Source organism: Meleagris gallopavo, chromosome 10, assembly GCF_905368555.1.
Source record: "Meleagris gallopavo chromosome 10, MGAL_WU_HG_1.1, whole genome shotgun sequence".
Lineage (NCBI taxonomy): Eukaryota > Metazoa > Chordata > Aves > Galliformes > Phasianidae > Meleagris > Meleagris gallopavo.
In genome coordinates this window covers 24,416,236-24,428,459 of record NC_139413.1, presented here as the reverse complement: position 1 = coordinate 24,428,459, position 12,224 = coordinate 24,416,236, and the positions used below count along the sequence as shown (strand labels likewise).

At 39.6% G+C, this 12,224-nt stretch overlaps 1 protein-coding gene and 1 long non-coding RNA gene across 12 annotated transcripts in view; one reads left to right on the top strand and one right to left on the bottom strand.

Moving 5' to 3' along the window:
- The window catches only part of GLIS1 (GLIS family zinc finger 1), a 180,255-nt gene that overhangs the window by 152,913 nt on the left and 15,118 nt on the right, over positions 1-12,224 (top strand). The window lies entirely within an intron of this gene.
- LOC146543741 (uncharacterized) overlaps positions 1-12,224 on the bottom strand; it is a 28,091-nt gene that overhangs the window by 13,884 nt on the left and 1,983 nt on the right. For both annotated transcript variants that reach the window (XR_014885161.1, XR_014885160.1), the window contains exons 2-3: positions 6,238-6,376; positions 51-5,990 (exon numbers count right to left, since the gene is read on the bottom strand). This is a non-coding gene — a long non-coding RNA (uncharacterized LOC146543741). The remainder of the gene's footprint in view (positions 1-50; positions 5,991-6,237; positions 6,377-12,224) is intronic.

The following is a 12,224-nucleotide window of genomic DNA, read 5'->3' as shown; positions in this document are numbered from 1 at the left end:
TATACTGTTATTTTTTTTGAGGATCTCAAAACATCTCAACAGTAACGAACCTGCAATCCACAAAATTCTGCTTTCCTCTCTCTGCTCCCCAATGCTCTGCTTAGCTGTTTCTTCTTTGAGTTGATTCTAGGATAGGGTTCTTAGGGGAGATAAGGCAGCAAATCCCAACTGAGAGTGAAATAAACTAAGGATACACTTTAGAAGGTGTAGAGTCAATGAATACACAAATGTTATAATTATGAAATAAACAAGAGAGTTTGGCAAAGCAGATTATAATAACAAAAAGAGAATCGATAGAAAGCTTACCTGCATCCTGGGCTCGCTGCAAAACTCCGGTGGAGTGGATCTCCAGAAGAGATCCTTCCCCACTGCAGTCAGCTCTTAAATGGGTGTAGGAGAGGTGCAGCCAGGCTCCACCCCTTCCAGCAGCACAGGTGAGTTGCCTTCACCTGTGCTCCCGTGGCTGACTCACTGCTCACCTCAGGTGATCAATCAGAGGCTCAGGCCGTGATTCAGCAGTTCCCATACAGAAGGTTATCACCAAAGTGGATTTGTTTCTAAAGCACTTCACCTTTTGGTACTGCTAATAGGAAAGAAAAACAAAAGTTTGACCAGAATGATGGTAGCAGTCAGTTGTGCTGTTTGAGGGGCCAAAAGCTCCCAGATGAGTTCTCTCTCACCCCTCATGTTTCCTCTGAATGAGTACAGCTTCCCTTCAGCACTCACTGTGCGAGTGAACTGAGTTTCTCACTGAGCTCTTCCAGACATTTTGATCGTTTGCTTAGGCCAAAGCTTCCATCAGAATGGTCTCTGCTGTTTTCAGTTTTAGTGGAATAAGTACTCTTTCTTGGAGAAGACATCACAGCTGATTTATTATCTCAGTGCTTATATAGTTAAGTAATGCAAAGTCTTTGCAAAAACACCATAGTTGATATCCTATGACAAAATATCAGACCGAGATGAAAATAAATTTCTAGTTACGAACCAAACATCAGGAAGTGGAGACTGGGAGGTATTTTGAAATAGTTATTTTAAAACAAGCTGTTTATTTTCATGACATAACAACTTGGAATTTTTCAGGATCTCAAATACCATTTTCTAAATTGGAATAATCTGCATTCAGTATTGTCATACCCTGTTCCAGTCCATTGCTGTATGTGAATTATTTATGCTTTCATTTTTAATGACTGCCAAAATCAAGCCTATACGTGACATGTTAATTGCCAGTACGAGAAGCTTAGTTTGAACTAGTAGTCTTTGAATTTCATTTAGCACAGTTTTGTGTGAAGCATTCATTCAAGTAGGAAAAATCACTTGCTAATCTTAATATTTGGAGCCACTGAATTCTAGAACTGTTATACCTTTGCCAGTTCATAGCACTATGCCATTACTCATATAAAACAGTTTACAACAGGAAAGAAACACCTAACACTACCTTTCTTCATGTGAACTGCTCTGGTTTTCTGGCACACATGTAATGTTTTGCCTCATTTGTCAGCTGTCTCAGCATTCATCTGTAAGTAAATGCAAAGAATTTCTATACTGTGAATCAGTATGATGACAAGGCTGGATTGCATAGTTCAAGTCTGTGGAATGAACCAAATGATTACTATCAAGAAATCTAATTACTGAGTCATCAAATATGTAAGATGCCAAAACCTACACAGGGCAGGGTACAAATAGTGTACTCAAGTTTGACAGAATATTTAGAATTTTCTTTTAAGGCTTTTTATTTTTTTTAATTAACAAAATAGAAGCTGTATGCTGTACTGTCTGTTGCCAAAGTCAACACCACGCGCAGCAGTCAATTTTCCCAAATGGTTTACTAAGACATTTAAATAGTTTGACAAAATTATCTAATGCACTTGAAAATGTTCTTACAAAATCTGACTTCATTACCAAATGTATTTATACTGGCATTATACAATATAGAGAATATGTTTTCAAATTCTAGTATAAAGTGTGTGCTAGACCAAATAATTTAACTTATATTGCTATTAATTGAAATGAAATGCTTGGGCATCCAGAAAACAGGTTTGTCATGATCCTAGTTGAAATACGTATTTATTTTTTATTTCAGGTAGCAAAATGTTATGTTTGCATTTCTTGCAGCATGTGCCACATATAATTGATTTCATTTTGCCCATTGCAAAAGTAGCCCATTTTGATTTGTAGCAATATGAAGATGGAAACAATAGCTTTTGATATTAAGTCCCATGTGAGTGTTGCACTTGGCTTTCTCTGCTATCATTTTGCCAGTGCTACCCACATCATCTAAAAAATATACTTAGTTGCATTTGTAAATTTGAGTTTAAAATATTTACTGTGATAAATGATCAGTTTAAATGAAACCGATCTGACTGAAGTTAAATGAGCTTAAGTGGTGGCACAAAGTTAGGGATTTGCACCAACTTGGCTTAATGGCCTAACAAGGTCACTTTGTAGGATCTGAACACAGTCTCTCTGTATGTGACCGTGAGGCCTTCAGTCACTTGTGTCGCTTATAACAGCACTTATGTTCTCCAGACAAGCTGGGGATACTGACAAATAAGAAGTTTACCAAGAAGGTGATATGTCTCCAAGGAAAAGGAAAGTGAAACTTTCTTTTATATATACTGCTTTTATATATACTTACTGTGGTAAGTTAGGTCATTTCTTCTTTGTAAACACAACAGTAACTGAAGAACCAGTGAGATTAAGGCATTTATGATGTCCATAGGTGATGATTAATGAGAACTTTGAATCCAGTCTTATAATTATTGTGAGTTTAATATCAAGGGTTAAGTAACCAAAGTTAGATGAAAGACACAACTCTCTTTTATCCAGGCTTCTCACTAACTAACTGCAACCAGTTCAGTGCTCTAGTCTTCCCTGAAGAGCCACTTACCCATACAAAATCACAAGAAACAGGACTTAAGACCAATCAGATGAAAAGAGACGTTTTAATCAGGGTACTTAAACATCAGAATTTTTGTTTGCTTGCTTGTTAGCACCTGTTAATTCAAATACCACAGAAATACTTCACTGTAAAGAGACCTCTGTTAAAGGTTTAGTCCTTAATTTCCCTTTACTTAAGCTAAAACAAGGTACACAGAGCCTCCCTTTTTGCTCAACGAGGGAACACCAGATTCAAAATTCCTCATATTTTTAAGGTTAAAAAAAAGTATGTAAGACAAAATCTTGTGTGCGAGGTTTTTGTTTGTACTGTCAGGTTGTACTTTGGCAACAAGAAGGGCATAAGCCAGAACCTACCCACATTTCAGTCCCATAGGATACACTGCCAGGAGCCTCCATTTTAAATCAGAATCTGGTCCCTGCCCCTGCTCTTTGAGCTAGGAGGTGGTCTCCTCCAACACCTCAGCCTCTGCTCTGTGGCCCTGTGTTCAGCTCCAGCTTTGAGGGTCTCTTGCTCTTTGAGGGTATGCTGGCAGGCATACAAGGGGTCTCATGGGTGCCTTCTCATTAGATGGGATGGGACTCAAATTGTGGCTATGAGTTTCACTGTTGTCTGCAAGCAGTTCATCTTCTGCCAATGACTGTATCTGATATGATATTTAAGAAATTGCTCAAAACCAGTTAAAGACTCCTTTCAATAGGCTATGTAAATTCCTTGATCTGCCAGAATCCATGGCCAAACCTGAAAATACACATGTACCTAATTCTCATTACCTTCAGTGATGATTGCATGTCTTCACTACTTCTGGCTGAATTTCAAGTTTGTGAGATCATATACATAAAGTGAGGAGGAATTGCTTGAATCTTTGTATGAAACAAACTTTTACTCTAGAAGTACTCAGGAGAACTGAATACCTACACAGTTTTTATAACAGTTCCTAGTTCCAAGGAGATGCATCATTCATTCATCGTGGATTCCTCTGGAGAATACTCTTCACTTATAATAGAATACACAAGTCAGTGTTTCAGGCTTTCTTTCAAAAGCACTAAAACCAATAACAAGAAACAGATATCTCTGACAGCTGAAAACATTTTCAATGGAGGAAGCCAAGAACCCGTCATAATTTATCTCAGTGTTATAGACCTGAGCACGCAAAAGGGGCATCAGTACATCTGTCCAAAGAAAGAACAATGTACAGGTGCGGCGCGGAGGTTCATGTAACAAAGAAAATCAGTAATTAAAAGCATCTGGTTTCAAATCCCAAGTCATTTATCTCATTGTAGAAAATGTGATCAGAATTCATTTATAATCATGTCCAGATAGACTTTTATAGTTTTTTTCCCCCTTAAAGTAAAATTATCATTAGAATAGACTGACTCCAACAGTACAACAGTAACTTAGGGCCTGATCACAGGGTAAAATATTGTTTGGCCATCAGCAGAAATTGATGGACACGTATTTCATTTTTGTTTCTAATAGGGCTGGATTGACATACATTAGAGAGCCTTACCCCAAAAGTGAGCGCTAACTATGATCACAGAGCACAGAATGGCCAAGGCTGACAGGGACCTCTCAGTCGATTTGGTCCAACCCCTGCTCAAGTAGCATGCCCAGTGCAGGATGTCCAGCCCCACACCCATGCAGCTTTGCAAGGCATCAAAGAGCCCCCATATCATCTTTGGGCAGCCTGTGCCAGAGCTCCATACCTGCAGAGCACTGATGTGCTTCCTGGTGTTCAGGTGGAACCTCCTGTGTTCCACTTTGTGCCCGTTGCCTCTTGACTGGCACTGGGCACTACTGACAGGAGCCTGGCTCTGTTCTCTTTGCCCTCTCCCTTCATATATGTACAAACATTGTAAGATCTCCCCTTGATGACTGCCCAGAAGAGACCCTCTGAGCAGAACTATCTTAGTATAAGATTAAAGGCAGTTACAAGAGTGGGCGGGAGTTTAAATAAATCGGTCAGAGCAAATCAAGAAACATTTAAAATGGATTTAACCGCAGCTCATCTGTATTAATGATTTCAGCTATTACTGGTTTTTATCTGCAGGTAAATCATATGCTTACACCCGTAAAGCTGATTTTTTCTTTTTCCTTTTGGTTTTCTAAGCAAAACTTCTCCAGTTAGGTGTAAGTTACATACACCAAAAACAACAATTTGCCGTGGTGTAACAAGTCATTATCTTAACATCTCACACTGTTCAGTACACTGCCTTTTACAGTGTAAACTTGAAGAAAGCAGCATGAGGAACCTGTAAAGTATGTATGTACACCTGGAAGTGTCTTGCTGCATACTTGCCAAAGAATAAGGACCTTAAATGACTAAAATAAGACAGAGAAGTCAAGTGCGCAGTACATATCGATATCTGTGTTTGATTGCATGTCTTTCTAATTTACTTCCTGGCAGTGCTTTTTATCTAAAGATGTTTTGATATTACTTAAAGCATGCAATAAGATTTCAAATCCCCATTAAGTCAAGAAGCTTCCACTGAATTCCACTGATTCATCAATTTCTTTTCAAGGAAAATTACCAAATGGAAGCTAATAAATAAAAATGTCTTTTAGATTGACACAGTTCCAGTAGCAATCACCAAGATTTAACTGCTCTGCAGAACGTGCATATCAGGTGAGAGGTGTAGAAATATTAATTTAACACAAAGAAGTCCTTGTTTCTGTAGACGTGTGTCTCTTCGTGTAGATAATGAAGTGGGTTACAAAATGCTGAGTTATGTTGTACCCCCAACTATGAGACTTGTGCACGTGTTTGTTAGAAGGATTTTAAGTGTTTCAGTAAGTCACTCTGGACCCAAAGAGAAGGCTTTTGAGAGTACCAGGAAAGGACTCCTCTGGGTTCTCTATCATTTTCATCCTGAAGCTGTTTTCATATCACTGTTGACTGGTATTATTATTTTAAAGCAACTAAATGACTTAATCTTAAATCATGTTAAAAGCTCCTTTGGATAGTGTTCCCCATAATGTTTGTGAAACCCCCCTTTCTCTGAGTATGCTCATATACTCACTTGTTGACACAGCCCAGGGAGAGGGTGAGTGAAGATCTGGAACTCGATTAAAGTAATCCATCGATTCTATGATTCTGTAATAAAACAGGAGGCATTCATTTTGAAGAAGCCTTCATAGTATCACAGAATCCTAGAATAGCCTGAGTTGAAAAGGACCACAATGATCACCTTGTTTCAACCCCCCTGCTATGTGCAGGGTCACCAACTAGCAGACCAGGCTGCCCAGAGCCACATCCAGCCTGGCCTTGGATGCCTCCAGGGATGGGGCATCCACAACCTCCTTGGGCAACGTGCCTCAGCGCACCAGTAGTTCATACTTACCTAGAAGCTAGGAAAGGGCTGGCATTTCCTTAGTCCTACTTTAAGATGTTATACCTGGAGGTACACGCACCATGATAGCAGCAGAGCCAGGAGTAGAGGCCAAGCCTCCCAATAGCAGGCATTGTTTTCAAGCTGGCTACTGCAAGAAAACAAAAAGCAAGATCATGGTATGTTGCAGACATAGAACAGAGACTGAGTATCACACAGGCTAACAACTTGTTTGCTCACCGTTTATAGAAAAGGGTAATAAAATGCAGTGATGCCCAGCAAGGTGCTTTTCAATGAAGGATTTATTATATATCAGGGAGAGAGGGGAAGAGGAGAAAGGAAGAAAGAAAGAAAAGATTCCTTGCATTCCAGAAATGTAGCCAGAGGCACCTGGCAGTGATTAGTGCAAAGGTTCACCAAACTTCAGATAGAGTCCATCTTAAAAAAAAAAAAAAAAGAAAAAAGTGAACAGTGTAACTGTTTCCTGAGCATGTGCTGACAGAAATTCCCCTAGGGCAAGACCCAGAACAGAAACACGTGGCAAGAGATTGGGCGCTATCCAGAGACCAGATTAGCAGAGCTTTACACATCATTTTTAATATTATGGGAAGAGATGAAAATCAGTGTTAACTTTTTTTTTTTTCATTTGAAAAAATAATTTCCTAGTCCTGGAACTCAATTGGACTTTCTCACAATATAAGTAACTGTAATGCTTGGGGAGCGAATTTATGAATGGAATGGTTAGCATGCTAGATTTTACGGCAGAACCCAGTTCCATGAAAACATCTCAGATTTTGTAACTAGCTGCAGTATGCTGTAGGTAACTTATGCCAAAATATAAAGCTTCTTTGCTTAGTGCTTTTCATGCTATTGCTTTATTATATATTTTTCTTCTAAAAACTCTCAAATTCTAGGTAGTGGGATGTGTCAATATGGTATACATGAGAGCTGTGTTACAGAATGGTCTTAAACCCCAAAATATATTAAGTTATTAGAGATAATGGACAGATGTTTTTCAGCCTGGATTTGGTCCTTTTTTCTGTGAAGTCAATGGGATATGGGTTGAGGTTGTTTGTCTTGCTTAGGAATCTGCCAATCAAGCCATCACACCATAAAAAAAAACAAAAACCAGTCAGTTTTCATATTGGCAACATCCTGATCTCAGATATTTCTATTTTGTGGTTATACTTCTTTCAGTTATTATTCAAGAACCTTAGCTTGAATTATTTTCATTATTTTTCAATTTTCAATTCAATTAAAGCATTTTTTGCTTAAACGTACTGTGTGTGGGTTTTGGGAGTTAAGACAGGATGAATCAGATGATGAAAGAATTCCTCTTAAAACAGCTCTAAATCTGGCTTTACAATTTCTTACTCTGTTAATTTGTCCAGCAACAGTGACTGAACAGACTAGCAAAAGTGAAATATAAAACTCTTTCTTACTCAGACTAAGTACTGTAATAGAGAGCATACATTTCCATCTTGACTCAAAGGTCAGAAAAATCCATGTCTATATGCATTTATTGTGAGTTCCTTATTTTTCAAGATTATAGGAACGTGACATTTTGTGAAAATATATGATTTTTTTTTATGCACCATGGTCTACTAGGAGAAACCAGAACTGGAGACATAAAGCAAATTAACAGGGCTTGTAACCTACGAAGTGTCTTTGGTAGAGATCGCTGCTAACTCACAGCATTCCTACATAGTTCCTTCACATACATCTTTCTTATAATTTAACCTTAACATCACGTATTTTTATTATAAATGTTAAAACAATTACAAGAAAATTTAAGTCTTGCTGAGACTTCTGTTTGAGATTCTTAAAGATCTGTGCTTTTTAAAATGAGGGGACATGGATTTTGTTAAATTAAAAACCAAAATATAAAAGATATTAATCTATCTGTTAAGATTGAGATTTCTGTGTTTCCACTGCTGTGAGTAGCAAGTGCTTTGCAGCAGAGGTGAGGAAGTGGCTCATGGTCTGTGTCTACCGTTTGTGTTAGCGATTCTTCATGGATAGCATCTCATCAGACTTCAGGAGCTTACTTAAGAAGGGCCATGAAATCAAGTAATTTAAGATAGTGTTTAACACAGTACAGAAATGTTTGCAGCACCATAAACAAGGTATGCTATCAACTCAGGATCAGTTCTTCCAATACTATTTTATGGATGATGATATTACAAAAACAAGATTTTTCTGATTAGTCTTTTTACTTAATTGTCTACTGATGCATCCTCAGGAGAGGAATGCACTAGACTTGCAATTCCATCTGAAATCATAGGTCCCTCAAGACTAGTATTATGTCTTCAGCGCCATCCTACACATGGTGCTTCAAAGGAAATTTGAAAAAACCCACCATACCTGGTCAATCATGTGAAGTTGTATGATGAGTGAAGAGTGAGAATTCCTCTCTGATTTCTTGGGCGATCAGTTTACATCCTGAAGCACAAGATTTGATTACCCCTTGCTTAGCATGGAAATGTTGGTTTTGGCCATTAAATTATTCAGCCCGTTTCTAAAAACACTTATCTTGACTGTTTGACTCTGTGACTTCCTGTGGCTACGACTGCCACAGGCCCGAGTATGCTGCGTGAACAAAACGCTCTTTTTGTTTGAAACTGACCTGTCTCTCCCAGTGGTGAATGCCCTGTCGCTCCTGTGTCTTCAGCAGGCTGGAAAAGAGGCTGGCTGCTCTGTTGTGCCACTGCATTCTGAAAAACTGTCTTTCAAGTTCACTTCTTTCTGTGCCACACTTATAGTTTAGGCAATTTTACTTGCTGAGAAACCTCTCTCTTACTATTCTAGTATTCTTCAGCTGGTTTAACTCCTGCAGTGATTTAATTCATCAAAACCAAAAGCAGCTCTTCTGTATTCAGTGCTGATGCATAATACCTCTCATTTCTCCAAATTTGGTTTCATTTTGCATCCTGCTGTCCACATTTTGAGTATATTCAGATCTGAGTTTCCTGCAAGCACCTGAGTAGCTTGTCAGGAAACAGAAGTATTTTCAGTGAACAGTCACCAGTTCTCCCTTGCTTTATCCAGATCACAAGTAAACATTCTCCTTAGCACCTCCCTTCAGACCAATCCTAGCAGCATGCAACATGAGCCTCTTGAGCCATGGTGTTACCAGTTATTTGTAATTGTTAAGGAGCAGCACTTTTGTCTGTGATGCGTGAAGTACTGAAGATGCAGTTTTGGCACCATGGGGACCCAGAGAAGTTAGAGAATGGGAGGTAAGGAGGCAAACGCTTCCAGGTTTAGGACAGTGTATCCTCCAGTTAGGGTTTACCATATAAAACAAAGCTTGAGACATATATTCATCACAGGTACTACTTCCAGGCTAGGAGGATTTCTGGGCGCTGCACCACAGTGCTGGCTGCCATACAGAAACACATCCAGAGAGCACCACAAATACAGCAGAGGTTTCCAGCCTACAGATTCCTGTGAATCCACAAGCTGTTCCTAAGAGACACACAAGATACTGAGAAACACCTACTATCATTAGATCCAAAGTCACCAAAAGTCTTGAGATGAAAAGACTTTCCTACTTGTACCATGTATCGCATCCAGGAACGTTTTTTAGCAACAGCAATTCCATCAGTAGGCAACTGAAAATCTGCTAGATCAGAGAGGAAATCCAGCTAGGAAACTTCATTAGTGTCTATATTGGGAAATGGATAGGAATAAGATAAGAGCATGATTAAGATGTTACCCTTCTCATAAAGGGCATAGTGGAACAATAAAAGCCTTGCAGTGTTTTGATTTGTTATTTGAGATAATGAGAGTGTTTTATCATCAAGCATCCTTGTAAAAAGGTGGAATGTATTGACAGTCCGACTAGATCAGCAGTGTAAGCAAGCTGTAAGAACTGTTCATCTTATCTTTGTCAGTAGTGTTAGTGAGATAGGAAAAAGATGCATCTTCTCAGACAGAAAGATTCAGGATAGCTAGTAGCCCTTGAATTTAATGAATTAAGGAAGGACTTTTTTTTTCATGTATGTGCGAGTATTTATCTATAAGCTGCCAATATAACTATATATATGCACAGATATACACAGATATATATTAAAAGGCCCCAAAAGGACCTGCAGACTTATTGAGTTACACAAGTTACAATTAAAATAAAATATATGGCATATATTTATTATTAATATACAAATCAAAGCAAACTGTGATTGTAGTACAGCCATTAACAGGAAATGTACAGGCTGTTAGTTACTGAAGCATATGCCTGAGCTACTGCCTTGGAATTTTTAATGTATCCAGCTGAGTTTCTGGCTTAAGTAGTTCAGTGTTTCCCCTTCCATACAAAAGGCATCTCTTTTTAAGTGATTTAATTTGTATCAGGAATGATTCTGCCTATCCTTTAACAACCTGAGTTATCACAGCAACATGATGAGTGGACAAACATTTAGGACAGAATTAAAGCAGTTAGTTGATGAAAAACTCTCCTTGAGTCTGCCAGAGGGCATGTGCACACAGAGAACAATATTTTAGGGGCCAGCTTGAGCTGTTGGCATTGTGGTGGCTATTTTAAGGCAAATTCCCATATTGGCCACTAATGCTAATACAGATTTTTGTGCTGAGCAGTGCTCTTTCCTAGCTAAAAACTGTTCCCTAATTTATGGAAAACATGAAATTCTGTACATGGGAGAGACTGAGGAGAAAGCAGATTTCATCATTACCTGCTCAAACTGCATGAAACTCTTCACACAGAGAAGGCAGAGAGCTGAGCATTACACACAGCTCTCAGGGTTTCAGCCCAAGCTGCTGCAGTACAAGTTACTAGGATACTGGCTGCCTGCAGGCAGCAATGTTTGCTGAGCCCCAGCACCGTGCAGGCAAAGCAAGTGGAAGCAGGGAGCTGGCAGCATGGCTTGCCTGGCTGGAGCAGAGCCCCACACCTCCTCACCCTGCTGCCTCCTGGCAAGGCGCTGGTGTGCCTCCCTACTGCTCCCAACAAGCCAGTGCAAAGCTTTGAGGCACAAACCCTGGCAAAACCATTGAGCTCATACACAGCAAAAACAAGAATGCGAAAGAATGAGTGGGGACAAGCATTGCTTTAAAAATATAATCACAACAGCCATTCAATTCATCTCACAGAGTTAAGATTTAAATAACCTTTTGGAAGAGTGAAACAGGGAAGCTGGAGTTTTCAGAATTCCCACAGCCAGACAACTTAAATGTACTGTTTTTGCTGTGCAATATATTTGCACAGAATTTTAAAACGCGATTTCCCCACAGTGCAAACAAAGCATTCAGTACAGAGCAGCCAGGCAGGCCCGCATGGGGCTGCATCTCCAGCAGTGGCCAGCACAAGGCATTCCCAGAGTATGGGCAGGAAACCCAACACAAGCAGTCGCAGAGTGCCTGCTCACCAAAACTATTTTCCTCCTTCATTCAGAGTGGTTTCTGGCTCGTCCAGCCTTGGAGTCTTCAGTACATCTTTTGTTTCTCTTTAAAAATGTGTGTGTGGTCACTATCCATATAAATGTCACTATCATGATCTCTTTTAGCTGTTATCCTTCCAAAAAAAACAACTGCAATCTTTTAATCTCCTTTCAGATAGAAGTATTTCCTGGCTTCTGCTAGCATTTCTGGCATGTCGAGGACAATATCTCCATGTGCCATTTGAATGGGCTGGTGACCGTTCTGTCACTTGTGGTCATGCTTTGCCAGCACTCCCTGGCAGCACTGGATGAAACCATAGCAAAGCTTTTCTGCAGGTTCCAGCAGATAAAGGCAGCCCCATCTGCATGCAGTCCTCACCACTGACACATGTTTGAGAGAATTTGTGGAAGATCCATCACATAGCTGGGCAGCACGACAGATAGTTTTGTTTAATTGTTTCTCCACTGAATCATTTGAGGAAAAACTACAGCCACATGGGAGCTGATCTTTGCATTTAACTGCAAACAAATGCAATGTTTTCCCCTGGGTCCTCAGCAAAGCTGGCTCCAGAGAGCACTTTCAGCCTGGGACCCGATGAGGGC